Below are 19,370 nucleotides of genomic sequence, written 5' to 3' on the forward strand. Positions count from 1 at the left end.
TTTTTTATAAATTCTGTTGTCATTGAAATGATCCTTTTGCCCAATTCTCATTTCCGAGTTTTTTCTAATTCTTATTTCTGTTGTTCTTTCATAGTTTCTATCACTTTCTTAAATTTTTTAGCTTATTTTGAAACATCTGGTTATAATTGTCTTCTATTTCGGCATATTTCTCTAAATTCTTCATTGAATAGAGACATTTTCTGCTTTTTATTTTCCTTTTTGCATAACTTTGTATGTGATTCACCCACGATCCTTTTTCTGTTGCTCATTTTTCAGACAGATGAGTTTTTCTCCACTTTTAGGAGATAAGGATGTGTCTAGATCACTTGTCTAGGCCCATAGCTCTAGAATTACCTCTTTTGTTGTTTTTAAGGAGATAAATACATCCTGGCTTTCTGAGATGTTCCTTCTCTGCTCCCTCTCCCATTCTCACTGGAATTTCTCATTCTGTTGGTGTTATTCCTATTGTCAGGTTGGATTCTACTCCCAGCAGTTTCTCCTCAGTGCGGGACTTTGCCTCTGAAGGGAGTTTGGGGTTGTTTCTGGAGTTCATGGGCCCCAGGATGCCCCAGACACATTCCCAATAATTGGAATCTCCAGCCCACATCACAGATTCAACTGAGACTCAGGTATGGAAACTCTAAATGCAGTAGTCTTTTTCCAGCATCTCACTGCAAAGCAGCAGAGTGTGGCGCTTAGTTTCCCACTGCTTGTACCACACACCCCTCCCGGAGATTTCTTGAGTGTGTAACACCCTAAGAGGCAAAGTATGGACGGATGCAAGTGACAGTAGCATAATTTATGAATCTCCTTGAGTCTCCCTCCACATGACTGTCAGACCACTATTAACCTTGTAAAAGTCTTTACATTTTTACCAGTATTATTTCAAAAACATACAACTCATTGGACCCATGGTTTGAGGTTTTGTTCTAGTTGCTCTGGCAGAGTGTCTGAGCTTGAGGTGACTCTGCAAAGCTGGGCTTATACAACCAACTCTGAGCTTAGCTTCACCATTAGTAAACAAGGTAAATAATGCCCACCTCACAGAGCTACTGAAATGATAATAAAGTTGAAACATATGAAAGTACCTCCTTGATTTCACCTGATATATAAAAAACTATTTACAAACTGTAAAGTGATATGACACTGTATGTTATTTCAAATAGATTTATGAGCCCTATAATTTTATGTTTAACTGCATAATTTTCACTTAATATACAATATTAATAATTGTTTTCTTTTCCCACCAGAATGTTTGCTTCAGAAGAGCAGTGATTATTGTCTGATTTAGTTCGATGCTATATCCTCATTGCCTCAATGCCTATGATGTACCTGGCACATCATAGACATTCAATAAATACTGGATGAATGAGTTGTTTGTGCTAACTTTGCCTTAAAGCATATTATGCAACAAATAAAACAAATGGGCAAAAGTTAAATGGTTACTAGGTTGTTGTTGGATTGGGCCTGTGGAACAAGCTCTGCCAACTTATTTCTTTAGCATTTCAGTTTGCTTTGTATTCTTGCCTACAAGTGACACTGGCTCCCCTGCTGCAGCTAAGGGAATGAGCAACACCCAGAGTGCCAGAAGCAGCTCCTGCAGAAAATGTGGCCACACCGACCTCCAAGTCTCTGTCCTCCAGGCCAAAATACAGAAGGCTTGAAACACCGTGGACAATGGCTGGGCAGAGAACAACGAACTGGACTGTCTCTCTCACAAGTGTTTATGGAAGTCTGGCAGTCCATCTTTAAGTAAATAGATTTGTTTTAATGGAGCCATCTATCAAATAAGCAGGGCTGCTGAGAAGGGGGGAAGGAAGGTACAGCGCTGCTCTCTCGCCCTTGGGAGCCATTTCTTTGAGGATAATAAATGCTAGTGAGGTAGTGATACTCAAAGCAGGAAAAATAATAGCCTGTGGCTTAGGATGGTCTCATCTAAACTCAACGTGTAGATGGGTTTTGTGTGTTTAAAGAGGCAGCTCTGCATCTCAAAAACACGGAAGAAGGAGCAAACAGACGCAGAACCAATATCAGGAGGCTTCTAGTTAGTGGGTTTTGTTAAGGGAAGGGTGGTACAATGAACAGATGAATGAGCAAAGGTTTAGTCTCTACAGGTTTTCTCCCTCTACTACTGGAGGGGGTGTCAAAAGTGCCAATTTGCTTGCCCACCACACAGTACTTGATAAATGAGTAACATATTTACAGCGTGAGATGCATGGGGCGGGGTGCCGGGTGCAGGGGTGGGACAGGGAGAAATTACCAAATATTCACATGAAGACTCATATTTTGGACTTTACTCACAATATTCGCAATGACACAGTGAAAGGGCCAGGTGTAGTTTAACCCTTTTAGTTTGTGCCAGAACTTTACATTCTTTGGAAAGAAGAAAGGGATTTAATGTAAACTACAGACACTTTAATCAAGTGGCTTTCTTCACATACCATGAAAGCATTTTGAAACATTCAAGTAAAAAAAAAAAAAATTCTTTTTTTCTGAAAATATAACCTCTTAAACACCAAGGATGCTGCCAGACCAAGTCCCATCAAGTAAAGGAGCACAATAAGAAGCTTAAAAAGGGTTAGGATTAGGTTACATTTGTATAAATAAGCCGGTTTTTGTTGTTCAGGTCTCAATCCTTAAATGATCCCATCTTGGGTGTGGAAGGTGTCTCCTCATTAAATTATACATTAATATTCTCAGCATGGGTCCCAGTGGGATCCAGAATTTCCCCAGGGCTCACCAATTGTTAGAGGCAAATAACTACATCAATAGCAATAATTCAAATTTTGCTCACCCATTGTCCCCACGTGCTGCAAGGCCCCTCACCCCAACCAGGTGTTCCTGAGCCCCAACCAGGTGTTCCTGAGCCCCCTGTGCGTGTCCCACTTATGCAGATGAGAAGCCCTTGCCTGCTTACTCCACAGGAGCACAGGTGCTGCTGCCCCACTGGCACCTTCTGAGGGGATACAATTCCCAAATGCCATTCTTGCCCCTGTGCTATCCCCAGGCTCCCAAATGTGCAGAGTGCACTCAATTCCAAAAAAAAATGCACATCCCCTTCAAGGCGCATCGGGTCAGAGCCATGCAGGTCCTATGAGAAAAAGGCTAGAGGGCCTGTTATTCCAGCACCATGTCATAACATGTTTGTTCCTTGAGCTCCGAAACAGTCTTTTGCCCCACATTTCACAAAATCTTTTATGAAACCATTTTCATCTGCTTTTGCCTTCTGTGCCTCTCTCTGCCTGTCTCAGATCTAGACCAGGGCCCTGGGAATTGAATAAGCACCTCTCTTCCATTCCCCCAGACAGGTACAAAAGTCCTCTTTTCAAGATAAATTGAAGTCCCCATGCAAATTAACTCTTCTGGGGCCTTCCCTACCATTTTGCTAAACATGCCCAGACATACTTGAACCTTAACAGTAGGTAGCATCTAATCCTGCCTCACTCTTGTATCTCACACCCAGGATCCAGTCCTTGTAAATTTTTTCTTCATAAAACTTTACATTGACTCTTCCTTTCCTTCTCGTCTGCCACCACCTTAATTCAAGCTTATCACTTTGCTCCTTGCTGCCTCCAAAGCCCATTAATTAGAATCACTGCTCATTCATCCTAAAAGCTGCTACCAAAATAATAATCCTTAGACTCTGCCTTGAACACATAGACTGTTTGTAGTAGTTTCCAATTTTCAATTGGCCATACGAGTTAGTTGTCATTTACTGGAGAGAGTAGTAGCCTCCAACTCTGTCAACCCACATTCAAACCTTAGCTCTGTGCTTGCATAACTTTAGGATACAATCACTGGCTTTAAGCCTAAATTTCATCATCTTTAAAATGTAATATTAATATCTGTCTCATAAGACTATGTAAGAAAAAGATAATATGACATGTTTTTCAAATTTGAAAATACAAATGTAAGACGTAATGTTGTAAGAAGTCCTCCATAATCTGGCCACCACCAACCTTTTCCATTTTTTCTCCAATTATTCCCATTCCCAGCCCTCCTCCCTAGCCTCATCAGTCTGTTTCTTGCCCTTTAAAGGAGTCTGTCACTTCTAGCTATTGCTAGTCATTGGAACAGATTAACCAAACTGTCAGTGGCTTAATACAAAAGTTTATTTATTGCTTACTTAAAACCCAAAACAGGTGTTCCTACTTGGCAGGTGGCTCTCCTACAATGGGTGGGTCAGGGATTCAGGATTCTTCCATCTTTCAGCTCTGCCATCCTTAACATATGACTTCTAGGGTCACTTCAAAAGGAGAGAGAACATGGAGAATCACACGTGGACGGTTGTTATAGGCACATATCAGAGCTCAGAGTCATATAACATCTAATGTAGTCCAGTGGAATATCCAGCAAGATGAGGACGGGTTTGGTGAACGGTTGGCTCCCTATGCAACCAGCCCAAACACACAACCAGAATATTTTCCGGGATGTGTTCCCAGATACACCCTTCAAATGCCAGCTAAGGCCTCCTTCCATTCATGAAGTCCTTCTGGAGCAATCTAACTCATAATCTTACACTATAAACTCAAACTCATAGCACATATTTATTATACTATGCTCTGACTCATTGACCTCCTTTTTGTTAAATCACATACATTTCTAGATCTCTTTCTTCTCAGACTCTGAGATATTTAAATTCGATAGCATGCTTCTTGATGGAACACTTCCCTACATTAACACCCCTGAGTTTAGACTTTCTTCATTCTTCCCCTATGAGACCTATTTTTGGTTCAGTTTTTTCTTCCATTGAATAACTTTAAGAGTCTCCACTCCTCTAAAACTGGTCTTCCATTTGCTCTAACTGTAACCTCTACCCTGATGTCTTCCAAATCTGAATCCTGTCTCACAATCACTCATCCCTACTCCACGGCCACTATTCCAGCTATCTGCAGGATTTCTGTGGTAGCTCATCTCCACAGATCCAAGGATACCTGCCGCTCCCTCCCCAGTGAACCACCCCTCTTTGAATCCATGCCCTGGGTATCCCTTACCCCTTCAGTCTGGGGCCATCTGTTAATGTGTTAAGTGATAGAAGTGAGATGCTGTGGTTTCCAAAGCTGAAGGTCATAATAATCCATGATGCTTCCACCTAGGTCTCTCTAAACGCGCCCATTCTTGGAACACTCATTGTGTTGTGAGAAGCCCAAGATTCATGGGGGCATCTTGGTTGACAGCCCCACCCGTGCTCCCAGCCAGCAGCAAGCAGCACATGCAAGCCATGTCAGTGAACCCAGCAGAGACTTCCAATGACTCTAGCCCCAGCCACCACTTGCCTGCAAGTGTGTGAGAAATCCTGAGGACAGCCCAGCTGAGTGAGTCCCCATCAACCCCTAGAACCATGAGAGATAATGCGAAATGTTTGTTATAAGCCACTAAGTTTTGGGATGGTTAGTTACACAGTAATAACATAACTTGGGTATCTAACTGTTCAGCTTGCCTACAAAATAGGTGTTCTCAGTAGATGCGTTTCTTAGTCAAATAGAAAAGAATTCAACCTTTTCAGGTAAAAGTCTTGACACCATTATTTCCCTTTCCTTCTTCTCTATTCTAACTTACCCACTAGACTGTAAGCCCCATCAGTCTAGAGACTGTGCCTGGTCCCATATCCCCAGCACATTTGCTAGTACATAATACTGACTCAATAAAGATTTTGTAAATAAATTACTGAATGAATTATTTTGGAAATTATTACTGAACCATAAAATTCACTTCTTAATAAAATTTCATGGATTCTCTGTAACAGTTTTTGTTGCCAACTCAACCATATTAGAATAGTTGTTATTGAGTGCATAGGTGCTAGCTGTTATATTTATCATCATTTTAACTCTCGTAATAACACTACGAGATATACATCATTATTCACTTTCTATAAGAGGAACAAACCAAGGTTGAAGAAAAGTCAAATTCCTGGCCCTATATCACAAAGTTTGAGAGTTTAAGAGTCAAGATTCTTAACCCAGGTCTCTAAATGTCCCGACTTATTTCACTCAGCAAACACTGCTTCCTTATTAATTTTTGTATTTTTTTGTTATCTTCATAGGGCTAGGAACAGGCACACAAAATTATTTTTGGGGGAAATTTTTTTCCCCAAAATTATTGTTTGGGGAAAAAAATGAACTCTCAGGCCAAAGATCATGACAATATTTTCTCTCCTCTGCCATCTTCACTCTTTGCCAAAATAGGAAACAAATCAGAAAATATGGAGAGGATGGGGCGTTGTTTTATCTCTCTGCTCTGGGCAGTCACCTAACACAGAACACAGATCCTCAACCCTAGCTTTACAATAGAATCACGTGGGAGCATTAAACGTTATTTCCTGCCTGTGAGCCATCCCAGACCAATAGAATTGGAAGTTCTGGTGGCAGGCAAAGACATTCCTGCCTCTTTACTGCTCTCTGATTCTAAAATGTGGCAAGCCATGACCCACTGCTGTAGGAATTCTTGCAGTGAGCAGGTAAGGCCCATTATCTATCAGAAAATGATCCAAGGGTTTGGATGCAACCAACAATTTTCACTTTACGCAGTAGAGTCAGCTCTTGCTTGCATGAAAATGCATACTACAAACTTCTAGTTAAGAGTAGTAGGGAGACTGTGGTCAGGCCTCAAATCTCAACCTCAAAGCCACGAAGCATTGACTGAGAAATAAGCCAACCTCAGTCCAGAGGCCTTGCAAAGTTCTAAAGCCTCTTCAACTGTTAAATCAAGTTTATGTAATCAATTTTCTCCCTATAGATGACACCCAGAATACTACTCACTCTTGTTTGTTCTTTATTGCTTTGGGGAACAAATGAAATCCTATGAGATAAAAATAAGAGTATACTTTGGAAATGGAAGAAAATAAAGGAATTGGATTCAACACTAATTGTTCACAGAAGTTTGTAGTAATTTTTAAAACTACCAAAATTCTTAAAACCCACCTGCAATTGTGCAATAACTTCCAATTCCCACTCCTGTTTTCCACCTAAGAACTCAGATACTCAGGTCTCATGAGATGATTTGGAAATCCTTACTCTGAAATCCCTGGAGAAGCCCCAAATTGTAGAGAAATGTTGTTCTCCCTACATTCCAAGTAGCACACTGGGAAGCCTTCCTTCTGTGTGGGCAGGCGAGCTGGCTCAGCCCATCCTTCTGAACGGACTTCTCGTTCTGCTGTTGACAGCATGGAACCGTGTAAACTAAAGGCTTCTTCACATTTATTCATGCAGCTCAGCTCCTGCCCTGTTGACGTTCCTAAGCAGATGTGCAAGTGCCCAAAGACAATTACACTATGATTCATCCTTCAGGACGCCTGCTAAGGCAGGCTGCCTGGCTGTGAGTGAAAACATATTTTAGCAGTAGCTGATTTTTTCCTTTGGTTGAGGACCAAGTCAGACTAGGCATGGCTTTGAAGTTATTTCTGTCTCGGTGGATTAGAGGTATCAAAAGAAGCAGCTCCACAAACCTTTTAACAAATATTTACAATTCTGCACTAAACAACCTCCACTGTACCTTAACCTTTACCATCTTGTGAAATGCTTGCCAACCTCCCTGCCAAACTCATGCACTTGGCAGAGGAGGAGAGAGGGCAGCAGCTCAAAGGAAATGAAGTACAAAACAGTGAAGCATCCAGTCTTTTTGCAGTGGAGGAGAAACAAGGCCTTGTTGTGCTGGCCTGGCTGCAGACGTGGATACCCTTTCCATGTCCCCCGTCCTACCCTGTCCCTGCAGGCAGGCACTCCTCCGCCCCCAGAGAGATATTTCACTCGCTCAATCCAGATACTGGAGGGACAACCATATTCACCTCAGTCAGTCTTGGGGCTGCCCTAAAGCCAAAGTTTCCAGAGGTGACAAAGGTGGCTCCTATCCAGTGCAGGAAGGACAAAAAACAATAGGCACAAACTGCAAAAGAGAGTGATTATGAGGATGCCATGTTTGCACCCATTAGAAGACCACAACACTTTGCATAGTTTATAGTAAGCCTCTCACATTGGATGTTTTTTAATGAAAACGCTTGTCACAGAATATTTTGGTTGCTTCTAAAATGCTGTACAGATTACTTAAATGGATGACATCGACATCTTTTTTATTTTTAGGACTCCTCATTGTGAACACAAAGATCTCATAACAAAAATCCATAGAGAATAAAAGGATCAATGAAAGCAGCCAAAAGGCAGGATCCCATAGTTGATGAGGTGAAAAGCGGCAATCCGGCGCCTCTTTCCCCTCTTCCCTGACTTCCTAGGAACAAGTAGCAAGTACTGCTTACCTGTGGAGTCAGCCCCATGATGAGATCAGTAGAGGAGACCCATAGGAGGGGTGAGCATTAGTGAGGTCCCCCAAGTGGCTTTAATCAGCAACACAGAAGTCACCAAAGGAAGGCAGAGCTTGAGAGGAACAGATGGCAGCTGCTGACATAACGGCAGCCAGGGTTTGTTCATGAAGCCCACTGACATGGTACCCAGCGACCCCCCTGAGCTTACTGTGAGACTCTAAAGCCTCACAGTCACGATGAAGGCAAGAACCAAAAGTAAATGCCTATATTGTAAACAGGACCACCAGCCCTTACCTCTGGCTTGTATAGCCCAGGGAACAAGCATTAGTAGATGAACTCAAAGATTTGGTGGCTAGGGTTGTAGTCAGGCATTTCATTCATTCACTCACTCAACAAATATTTATACTCCAAAGCACTGGGTTAAATGCTTTGCAAAACAAAAATAAACACAGGTCCTTCCACTGAAAAGCTTACCATAATCACTAACAATAAGTATTAACAGACGGTATCTATAATACAGGTTAAAAAAAGTTTCATCCTATAGTTAAAGATCAAACCTGCATCTGGTTCTTGGTGAGGAAGAGAGATGATCTCCAAATTGTGGAATTAAAAAGATTTTGGGTAGGAGCTCAGGATTGAGGTAAAAGTAGTACACGCAAAGATGGTGCAGAAGGTATTCTCAAGGAGAAACTGTGTGAGTGATGATATTGAGGAGGAAAAAAACATTGGACCTACATTTTAAAGAAAGTAGATGGTTCCATGTGCCTGGGCAATGATGTATAGGAAATAGTGGAAAATGTGGTCAGAAAGTGGGATAGTCAGGAAACGGAGGGCCAAGGGTGCCAGATCAAGGAATCTGATTTTCAGATCATAAAGTAATGGAAATCATGAAAAATTCCTCAGTAGAAGGGTGACTTGATCAGATAATTACTTCAGGAAGGTTAATCCTTGCTTAATGGCCAAGAAAACTCTTGTCAGCAGGGCCGAGTTCACAATCAAACTTTATAGTAACTCTTATCAACAGTAATATTCAGTAGCATGAACAAGGAAGAAAATCCGGTTTTTAATCCCAAAGGTAATTCTTCCTACTGCCCAGAATACTCTCTCAGCCTACCAGCTGTGTTGTGTGCTCAGAGAGTAAAAGTTCACATAAATAACACCTACCTCAATCATAATTAAGAAAGTCTGCCTGCTAGAGGGAGGGGCGGGGCAGAATAAAATGCTTCCCAACCACTCTTACCAAGGAGAATGACCTCCAGGGAGGCTTTCTGATGGCCCCACAATCTCTTCCCATCTCAGATGCACTGGGTAGGGGCCATCTTTCATAGCCTACAACTCCAGGTGTATATTCTTAATTTATTCAAATAACTTATAACATCATCAAAGTATCTTTTTCTTCTATAGGGCCATTTTCCTTGCTAATTATGTAAAACTAATAATAGTAGCACACAGACACTGTGAGTCTTATTTTGAGGCATTAAACATGCAATAAACTCAATATACTATATTTCACATGCTTCTTAAGAATATGAAATGGTAATGGTGGTCACTACTCCATGAAATCTAGCCAACATATATTAGTTGTACTGTAACGTAATAATCTCTATCTATAGAAAATGCTTCTATGGCTCTTATAGCGGTTCATGAATATTTGCTTTTAGCTTCAGAATTGCTTTACAGTTTAACAATAAAAAGAGGGACTTAAAAATTAAGTGTAAGGCTTTTGTCTTTTCAAAATTATAGAAAACATCTTTATTTTAGCAAATTATTTTTAAAAATATATAAACAAAATTAAGAAAAATAAACATCTCAATTCCACCATTCAGAGATAATGTACTTTTTACTAGAGAAATAACATTTCATTTTATAAATATTCCATAATTCATTAACCTGTATGCTTTTGTACCTTTAGATGGCTTCCAATGTTTCAATTTTAAAAACAGGACTTGATAAGCATGACAATATCTAAATACTTGCTTAAATTTTTAGTTATCTTAGGACAAATTTATAGAAGTATGACTCTTAGGTCAAACAGGAGGCATATTTTAAAGGTTTTTGATGAATACTGACAAAGCTTGTGAAAATCCTAAGACCAATTTAATATCCTTTCTGCAATGAATGGGAGGTGATTTTCTTGAACACTGGATATTATGATTATGTTTTATTATTTGCTAATTTGCTAGGTGAAAGTTATGGTTTAATTTGTCTTTAATTACTGATTTTAAAAATTTTATAATGCATATTATTCATGTGATTTCTTCCTTTTTGAGTTATAGCCTTCACCAGAAAATTCATATATTTGATATTTGGGCTTTTTCATTCTTGACAACTCTTTATACATATGCTGCAAATGTATAGTTTTTAACATCTGTTTTTACTATTTTTGTAGCATTTTGATACAAAAAAATAAATTTGTACATGGTCAAATCAATCCACCTTTATCTTTTTTAATTTCTGGATTTGGTGTCAAGTTTTTAAAATCTAGCGTGCTCAAGATTATATAAATATTCTCAAAGTTTTTAATACTGTTCTTATGAATTTGGCATGTAAATTTCTTTAATCCAGTTGAAATTTATTTTGTTATATGGTGATAAAGTAATGGTTTTTCCCTATGTGTTTTGCAAATAGCTATCCAGTTGTCCCAACACTACTTAGCAAAAATTCCATCCCTTTTTACTGTTTCCTACATTTAATTGCATGCCAAAATTTATAGATGATATGAATCAGACTGAAGATTTTCTATTTTTTCTGTTAATCAGAATTCCATTCCTCAGCATTAGCAGTACAGTTGATGTCTTTGTGTACACTTCCCAAATCACTTCCCCCAGTAAAAAAGAGCTTCTTACTATCCTGTCACTGTCCTTGACATTTATCATTCTCGAGTTTATTTATACCCTGACTACACACATATTTCTAAACAATATATACACTTGTTTAGCATTTTTAAAAAACTTCTTATAAGTAAATGAAAATATCCTGTTTCCTATTTTTTGTTGCTGTTCAATGTTTGTGCAATTTATATATGTAGCTCCAGTTCCTTCATTTTCACTGCTTTATAATATTCCATTGTATGAATCGAATGTATTGTTTAAATTATTTTCCCATAGCCTTGAATAAAAGGTTTTATGTAGTTTCTTTTGCTGTAAAACATTCTTGTTCCTATCTCCATAAACATGTGGAAAGATCTCTTGAGTAACTCGCTGGGCTGTTGGATGTATACATCTTCAACTTCATAGTAGGTATTGCCCAGTTGTTCTCCAAAGTGCTTGTGCATTTACCTTCCTATAAGCAGGGTTTCTATCACTCCATGGCCTCATTAGTTTTTAGTGTTTTCAAGCTTTTAAGCATTTTTCAATCTGATCAATTTATTCGTCTAGGCAGACTTTTGAATTCTGTTGTCAAGTTCTAAAAAATGTAACTCATTAAGATTTTTAATAGAATTTTAAACTCCATATATTAGTGTGGAATAATTAGCACCTATATATTAATCGTATAATAATTAGCACTGTTCCCACCTCAGAACATGATCTTTCTAATTTTTTTGCCCCTTCATAGTTTTACACTGTTTCATAGTTGTGAACATTTAATTCATACACGTTGCATATTTTGTTGCTATTGTGAATGAACTTTTTTCAAAAGGGTGATTTTTAAAGCCAAAAAAATTTACTCTATTCTTTTGTTGACTTTGAATTTAAGTAGATTAGTGCCCCCAAAAGATGGAAAATATGTTAAGAACAAATAGCTGAGCACATCCATAGCATTATCTAAAATGTCAAATAAAAGGTCAGCACTGAAATTAAATTTCAGCACCATTATGAACACTGCTGGTCCCCTTCATTTGATCTGCCCCACTCTCCCAAAGTCCTATTTTTTTAAAGTCACTTTTCAACAGCACCTCCTAATAGGCAGGTAACCACAAGGTGAACTAGAATTCATCACAAAGCAGTGGACAAAGGGTGGGCAACTGGGACCCTCCTCCCAGGGCCCTTTGCACCACCTTGCAACACCTTACTGAGCTTACCTAGCAGTTGTAAGGGCAGTGCTTAATTCTCGGCTTTAACCATGAGCTCAAAACTCAAGGACACAGAGAACGAGAGGAAGAATGGGAGTTCCCACCTCCCCTCTCTTTCTGTCTGCCAGCCACCTCTTCTTCATCAATAGGAGTTATCAAACACCTGTGATGAGCTGAGGACTGAGCCCAATGCTATTAGGGTAAGGGAGGTACATGAAAAGAGCCTAAGACATAGTTCCTGCCCTCAAGGAACATACAATCTAGATGGAAAGATGACTCAGAAGCATGCGGAATTACGGAACAATTCAGAGCCTCGAGTAGTCTTATTTTTTTTCTATGCTACTCTCAGCTACATCCAAATTAGGTAGGTAGACAAATAGGTAGGTAGGTAGACAGACAGGCAGACTAGATAGATGGACAGACTAGATAGATAGATACGTACATACATAAGATAGATAGATAGATAGATAGATAGATAGATAGATAGATAGATAGATAGAGACAGATTTAAAATATTTGAGACATTTTAGTTTCTTTGTCACTCTTTGAACTGGAACTATAAAAAATACTCTTTTACTATCACAAGAGGATAGAGGACCTAATATAATGCTACTGCTGTGTCTCCACAGTGACAGCCAGGTACAAAGGTTACCATTACTTCCCTTTGGGCTCTGAGTGTGTCTTGCCCGCAGCCACCACTCACCGTCCCTCACTTCTAACTGGGTTCCCTGGCTGTGGGCACTTCTGGACTACAGCTTATTCCTCCCCAACAATGTTGAGTCCCCAGCTCTATTTAAGTAATCTCTAGTGTGAAAGAGTAAACTGCTTCTCAGAACTTTGAAAGGAGAAGAAAAAAAAAAGTCCAGAACCCTGTGTACCTGGGATTAATTTTATCTCTGTTTTCAAAAAAATAAAAATAGTTCCTCCCTCCAACCCACTGCTTTAGAATGCGACTTGGAGTAACATCTAGTGAGAGAGAGATTAGTCTGTTCATTTGTCCTGCATTATGGTACACATCATTAAAGGTCTAAATACAAAAGATATATATACACAGTCTTGAAGATTAAAAGTAAATTGCAAGCTATTTTGATTCTTCAGAGGGAATTAATAGTATCATATTGCTTAATCTCTTGCAGAGGGTTTAAAGAGTAGTTTCATAAATATGATCTCCTTTAATTCCCACAACAACTCAGTCGGGTAGGCAGGTAATATTATTCCCATCAAACCCATAGACCTTAAGGCTAGAAGGGACTTGAAGGCCTATCCTGCAGATAAGAAAATAGGTTCAGAGCAGTTAACTGAAGTCACATAGCTAGTAGAGACATGACTACGAAGCCTCATTCTGACACCCAGACCTTTCTGTTGCCTTCCTACCATACCAGGTTGCCTCATTGATCCCAAGTAGGGGAAGCTGAAAGTGGCCATTTTGTGTGTAGTGAGCACGTGGGAGGGAGGAAGGAAGGGAGGAAGGGAGGAAGGGAGGAAGGAAGGAAGGAAGGAGAGGAGGAAGGGAGAAAGGAAAGGAGGAAGGGAGGAAGAGAGTACGGGAAAAAGGGAGGAAGGGAGGGAGGAAGGAGGGGGAGGGAGGGAGGATAAGAGGGAGGGGAGAGGTGCTCAAGGGTTTCAATTGTAGCATGTCTGTTTTGTGACAACATCAGCTGAGACCTTCACATTCACGGTTATATATAGGACTGTGAGGTATAGACCACTTTAAATCTTCTGTGTTCATGTGCCAATGTTACAACTGACAGAGAAGTGAACTAGCCACTTGTTAAGCCTGCCCAACCCCAAATGAAAATTGGTTCCCGGTCAATACACCCCATCTGATTTTGTCAGGGGATGCCTAGGTCTGGAATTCCAGAACCTCTGAGAAGAAAGGTCATTTCTCAGGCTGACTGTGATGCTTAGAGCCCAAACTTAACTAAAAATCTTCAAACCGTATTAGAACAAATTATACGGAGAATGGAACCAAATTTTACCATTTTCCCCCAGAATCAAAGCCATGGAATATTTTCAGGACAAGGATCACTTTTAAGCCCCAGCCTCCTCAGATCAATCTTTGTGTGAGCCCATCAGATGTACTGACAAGACTAGAGACAAGGTGAAAGCCACACTAGGAAGGGAGTAAAGGACCATTTATTTTATCAGGAGACCTCTGTGTCTACCTTCATATGAGACAACTGACATGAGAGACACAAAGGTAAGACAGATTGCCTAAGGATTCTACCCCAACCTCCTTCCCCAGGTGCAAGAGTGTGTGGCCGCCGCTTAAATAAGGTGCAATACTATGCAACAGTGTGTGGCCGCCTAGCTAAGCTCTTTACTTGGCAAGGAAGCCACCAGCCACTTGGGACATACAACTGGGTCACCGTGGCCCCCTGACATCAACACTGTTCAGACACCAGAGAGAATAAAACAGGAATTTAATCCAAAGATTGGGTTTGGAGAACCACGCTCAGACTGGAAGGCTGAGCCCTGAAAAAGATCTGTCTCACCAGCTGGCCAAAATAAATACAGGCAAAAATAAAAGAAACGGAGAGAAAAGCAGATTATGAATAGTTTTTCCAGACATGCAATTCTAAACCTAAGTCCAGATAAGCACTTTACCAAAAAAAAAAAAAAAAAAAAAAAAAAGAAGTGCCTTAGTCTTTTGAACTATTTCATCTCTGGAAACAGCCTTATTTTACTGCTAATTTGCTTCGATTCAGAAAACTGACATACAGGGAGATCAAGGAACTTATATACTTATATGCATTTATGTAGAAGTTTATTATTCTAAACATTAAAGCACAGTAATACAAGACTAAAAGGCATGTTAGTTATTACTGATATAAAACATACATAACTACCTTCCATATCCTGGCTGTTAGCATTGACTTTTTGTTGCGATTTGCTGAAACCCATGTCTGCATTTTAAAACCTTTCTTTTTAAAGGATCAAAATTTTTCCCCAAATACAAATTTCAACAGACACACATCAAATGCCTACTATGAGCTGGCCGCTCCATTACTGATTTAGAAATTATTGGGATTTTGTTGAGGAAAGGAAGAAGAAAAAGAAAGTGAAATTCCCCAAGGGGAAATAAAGCTTATAAGAAACTTGACTGTTTACAATGCTAATCTTCATATAACTTAGAAAAGTACAGATCAAATTTGAAAAGGATTTTATGCTCCCATTAAGAAGAGATGGGTATTGTTTTATATCTGTTTATAATGAACATGGTCATTTTATTGTATTCTGAAATGATAGCATGCGTTGGTTGTTTTCAATCTCAAAGACAGTTTCAGTGAAACAAAATTATTATTAATGTGAATAATATATGGATTATTGTGTGCTGGAAGTTTAACAGCAATGATATAGCTAGGAAGTAGAACATTTAAAAGTACAGTCTTCAACACTAAAGAAATAACTCATCCAAATCCTATAATATTATGTAAAATGGAAAAAGATATGCTTATAATTAACTGCTGTGTTCACTTATTCTAAAGCTTTTGGGCCTATGAAAGCAGAATGTTTACAGCTGGTAATACTATCCATATCTTAAATAGCTTTTTAATGACACTGCTCTTCTTTGGCTAAATTATGTCACATAAAACCTCCCAGAGAAATGAAAAAGAGCACAGTTATGAACAAGACATATAAAGTTCCCAAACTCATTCAAAAGCCTTGCCAATATACTCATCCCAGTACTGAACACATTTTCAAATCAGCCACTCTGACCTTTCTAATGAGCATATTACCAGAATCGCAACTGTCATAAAAGGAAAGAGATCTTATTAACCAAGAAAGTTTATATCCCACGTAAGCCTCACACATTAAATATTGCATAATCCATGCACTGAAAAGCAGGAAGGATCAATATTCTAAGCACAGGAATCTCAAACAAGCTTAAATGAATGTTTTTATATTTGTATAATAATGGCATACTCTGAACTCTAAATTATGAGTAAACACTTTAATACAAAGCATATAAGCACTTTTCCTTATTTTTGAGAATTTACTTCAAACTGTTAATTATGCCTTTGATGCCTGATCCATTATACATGGGTTATACTATAAATTAAAATCAAAAATGGGTACCACATAGCATAACTAGTTTTCCATATGACAGAATTTTTATTCTTTTTCATTACAAATTGAGATAGATTCAAAAGGTACTCAGGAATATCATCTTTATAAAACCAGCCCAGGTTACTAAATTTCTGTTTAGTTTAATACCAAATTTTTATAGACAAGTAGCTAAAAATATATTGTTTGGAAAACTCTGAAATCAAAGAAATACAGATTACAGAGGATGAATAACAAAAATTTCAAAAACAAATCCACCCATGTTGTATTGATGCTGCATCTATAGGCTTCGTATGTTTAATTATGTCTTAATATATGCTCGCCCACATCAGTGATGTCTGGTTTTGTGGCAAAGCTCAGATTAATTATGTTTCTTTAATATATCTAACATAAAATGATGCCCATTTAATAAGAATCTTTGATGATGGTTACAAACCCTCGGCAGAATTCCCAGTTACCACAGAGTGTCTTGTAAAACAAACAAAAATTAACAAACTTATAATCACCAAAAATGTCAAGTACTGACTTCAGTACTATTTTAAGTACTTTTTTCAATCAAAGAAGGAAACTTCTTAGTGCACCGCTTCTCAAACATGAATGCACATACACGTCACCTGTAGATTCTCATTCAGGAGGTCTGGGGTAGGACCCTGGATGCTGCATTTGTAACATTGTCTCAGGTGAGGCAGGAAACACACTTTACATAGACAGTAGGAAAATCTTTCTAAGATACCAGAACAAGGCCTCAACACCTTATTGGAGAGTTCCTTGGAGTTTAATAAGTTTTTCTATAAGGGGGCTCATCCCAAACACTACCTACCTTCTCAGTCAAATGAAAGAAAAGAATGGCCATCACTCTTGTGAAGAAAGATCCTTCAGGTGGAAGGATCCTTCAGGTGGAAGATATGAAACCTTAATAGTCTAGCTCTAATTTAAAGGAATTAAATGCACCCTTCACCCACTAAAGCATTCATTAATTCTTACTCAAACATCTGTTGAGCATCACCAAAGTGCCTAGGACTACTCTATATACTGCAGGGCAAAACAGAATTTAAAAGGCAAAAACCTTGTGTTTAGGAGCTTGCAATATGGTAGGAAAGATGAAACATCTTCTCCCAAACACAAACTGCACACCCATGTAGAAGGGAATCAGTGTCCACAAAGAAGTAGAAAGCCAGTGTGGGGGTTGGGGCTGAGGAGAGAGATGACACACATTTGTTGTACGAATCAAGGATGGTCTCCTGGAGGAGGACTCTATTAGAACACTTTCACACCGCTGTAAAGAACTGCCTGAGACAAGGTAATTTATAAAGGAAAGAGTTTTCACTGGCCCACAATTCCACATGGCTTGGGAAGCCTCAGGAAACTTACAGTCATGCTGGAAGGTGAAGGGGAAGCAAGCACCTTCTTCACAAGGCGGCAGGAGAGACAGCGTGCAAGGAGGGGACTGCCAAACACTTTTAAACCGTCAGATCTCATAAGAATTCACTCACTATCAGGAGAACAGCATGGGGAAACCACACCCACAATCCAATCACCTCCCTCCCTCAGCACGTGGGGATTACTATTCGAGATAACATTCAGGTGGGGACACAGAGCCAGCCCATATCAGGACTATCACCCTCTGAGATGAGCAGGGTTCAATATGTAGAGATGGAGAGTGAGGAATGATACACACAGAGGTACAGGTAGAAATGTAGGTGTTTTTGTAATGTTTTTATTTTTACAACTAAAATAGTTAACACTCAACATTTTAGGTTACGTTTTATTTAAAAGTTTTTTCAGAACTTCAAAGATTAGACTAGAGGTTCTCAAAGCTCTAGAGTTCTTAAAGTGGGGTTTTCAAAACAGCAGCAGCATTAGCATCACCCAGGAACCCTATAGAAATGCAAGTCCCAGGTCTACCCAGGACCTCCTGAATCAGAAACTCTGGGGCAAGGCCTAGACATCTGTGTTTTAACAAGCCCTCCACAACAATTAAGTTTGAAAACCACTATCCCAGACCTTCTCTATTTCAATGTGAATAGGAATCTCCTTGGGAGCTTACTGAAATTCAGTTTCTTGGGTACCACTCCCAAAAAATCTGAGTTAGTACAGTTGAGGGAAGGCCTGAAATTTGAAATTTTAGTAAGCATCCCAGCCTTCTCTGACACAGGTGGACCACAGACTCCATTTTGAGAAAAACTAAGAGTTTCTTCATCTCAGAATAGGAGATGAAGAAAAGAAAAAAGGATAGGAAGAGAGTCAATAAAAACAGGTAGGAGAGGAGAGAAAAGAGTAAAACTGCTCAATGTTTATCGGTGTGAAACCAGCCAGTAAGAAAAAGGTTTGATTCCAAATGCTCTGGAAAGAAAATTAGATCCAGAAAGCTGATACCTAAGTAACTCACATATTTCATAAAGTTTGATGGACAGTTCCACAAGGATTTTTCAATAGCCATAAACAATTCCTCTTTTATAACAGAGGTCTAGAGTATGACTCCTCTTGACATTACAAGTGTAGAGAAATTGATCGAGTTCTTTCCTGTGTGGTGCCCAAGAATTCGATAAGCCGTTGTCGTTTTTTAAAAGACTGTCATTTATTGCTTGTGGGTTACAGGAGAGCTTAATGGCAAAAATTACTCTTAAACCCCTGTCCTGTTTGAGCACCCAGTCAGCATTAGCTATTTCCTCTCAGAGATTCCTTTCTTTTTCCTATAAACTTTCAGGGATAAATCTCAGAGTGACTTACCATCTAGAAAATAAAGTTCTGGCTTAGCAGTAGCTATAACCCTACAGCATTGTGAAGTTAATTATTAGGTTTTAAGGTTGTGTTTTATCCTCTAATCTTCCTCATTTTAAAGCAAAATTGAATCGGCCACTTTGGGTTTAGGCTATTTCAAACATAGGATAAAACATAAAGTTCCTGAAGTCCTCAAGGAGACATAAAATTTCTGGGGTGCCAAGAGATAGAATTTCCAGGGCACAGATTTGCTTGAGGCCTGGAAGCCGCTGACAGTCACCTCCTTTGAACAGGACGGGGACCTCCGTCCTTTTT

The sequence above is a fragment of the Gorilla gorilla genome, chromosome 15 (genome assembly GCF_029281585.2).
Source record: "Gorilla gorilla gorilla isolate KB3781 chromosome 15, NHGRI_mGorGor1-v2.1_pri, whole genome shotgun sequence".
Lineage (NCBI taxonomy): Eukaryota > Metazoa > Chordata > Mammalia > Primates > Hominidae > Gorilla > Gorilla gorilla.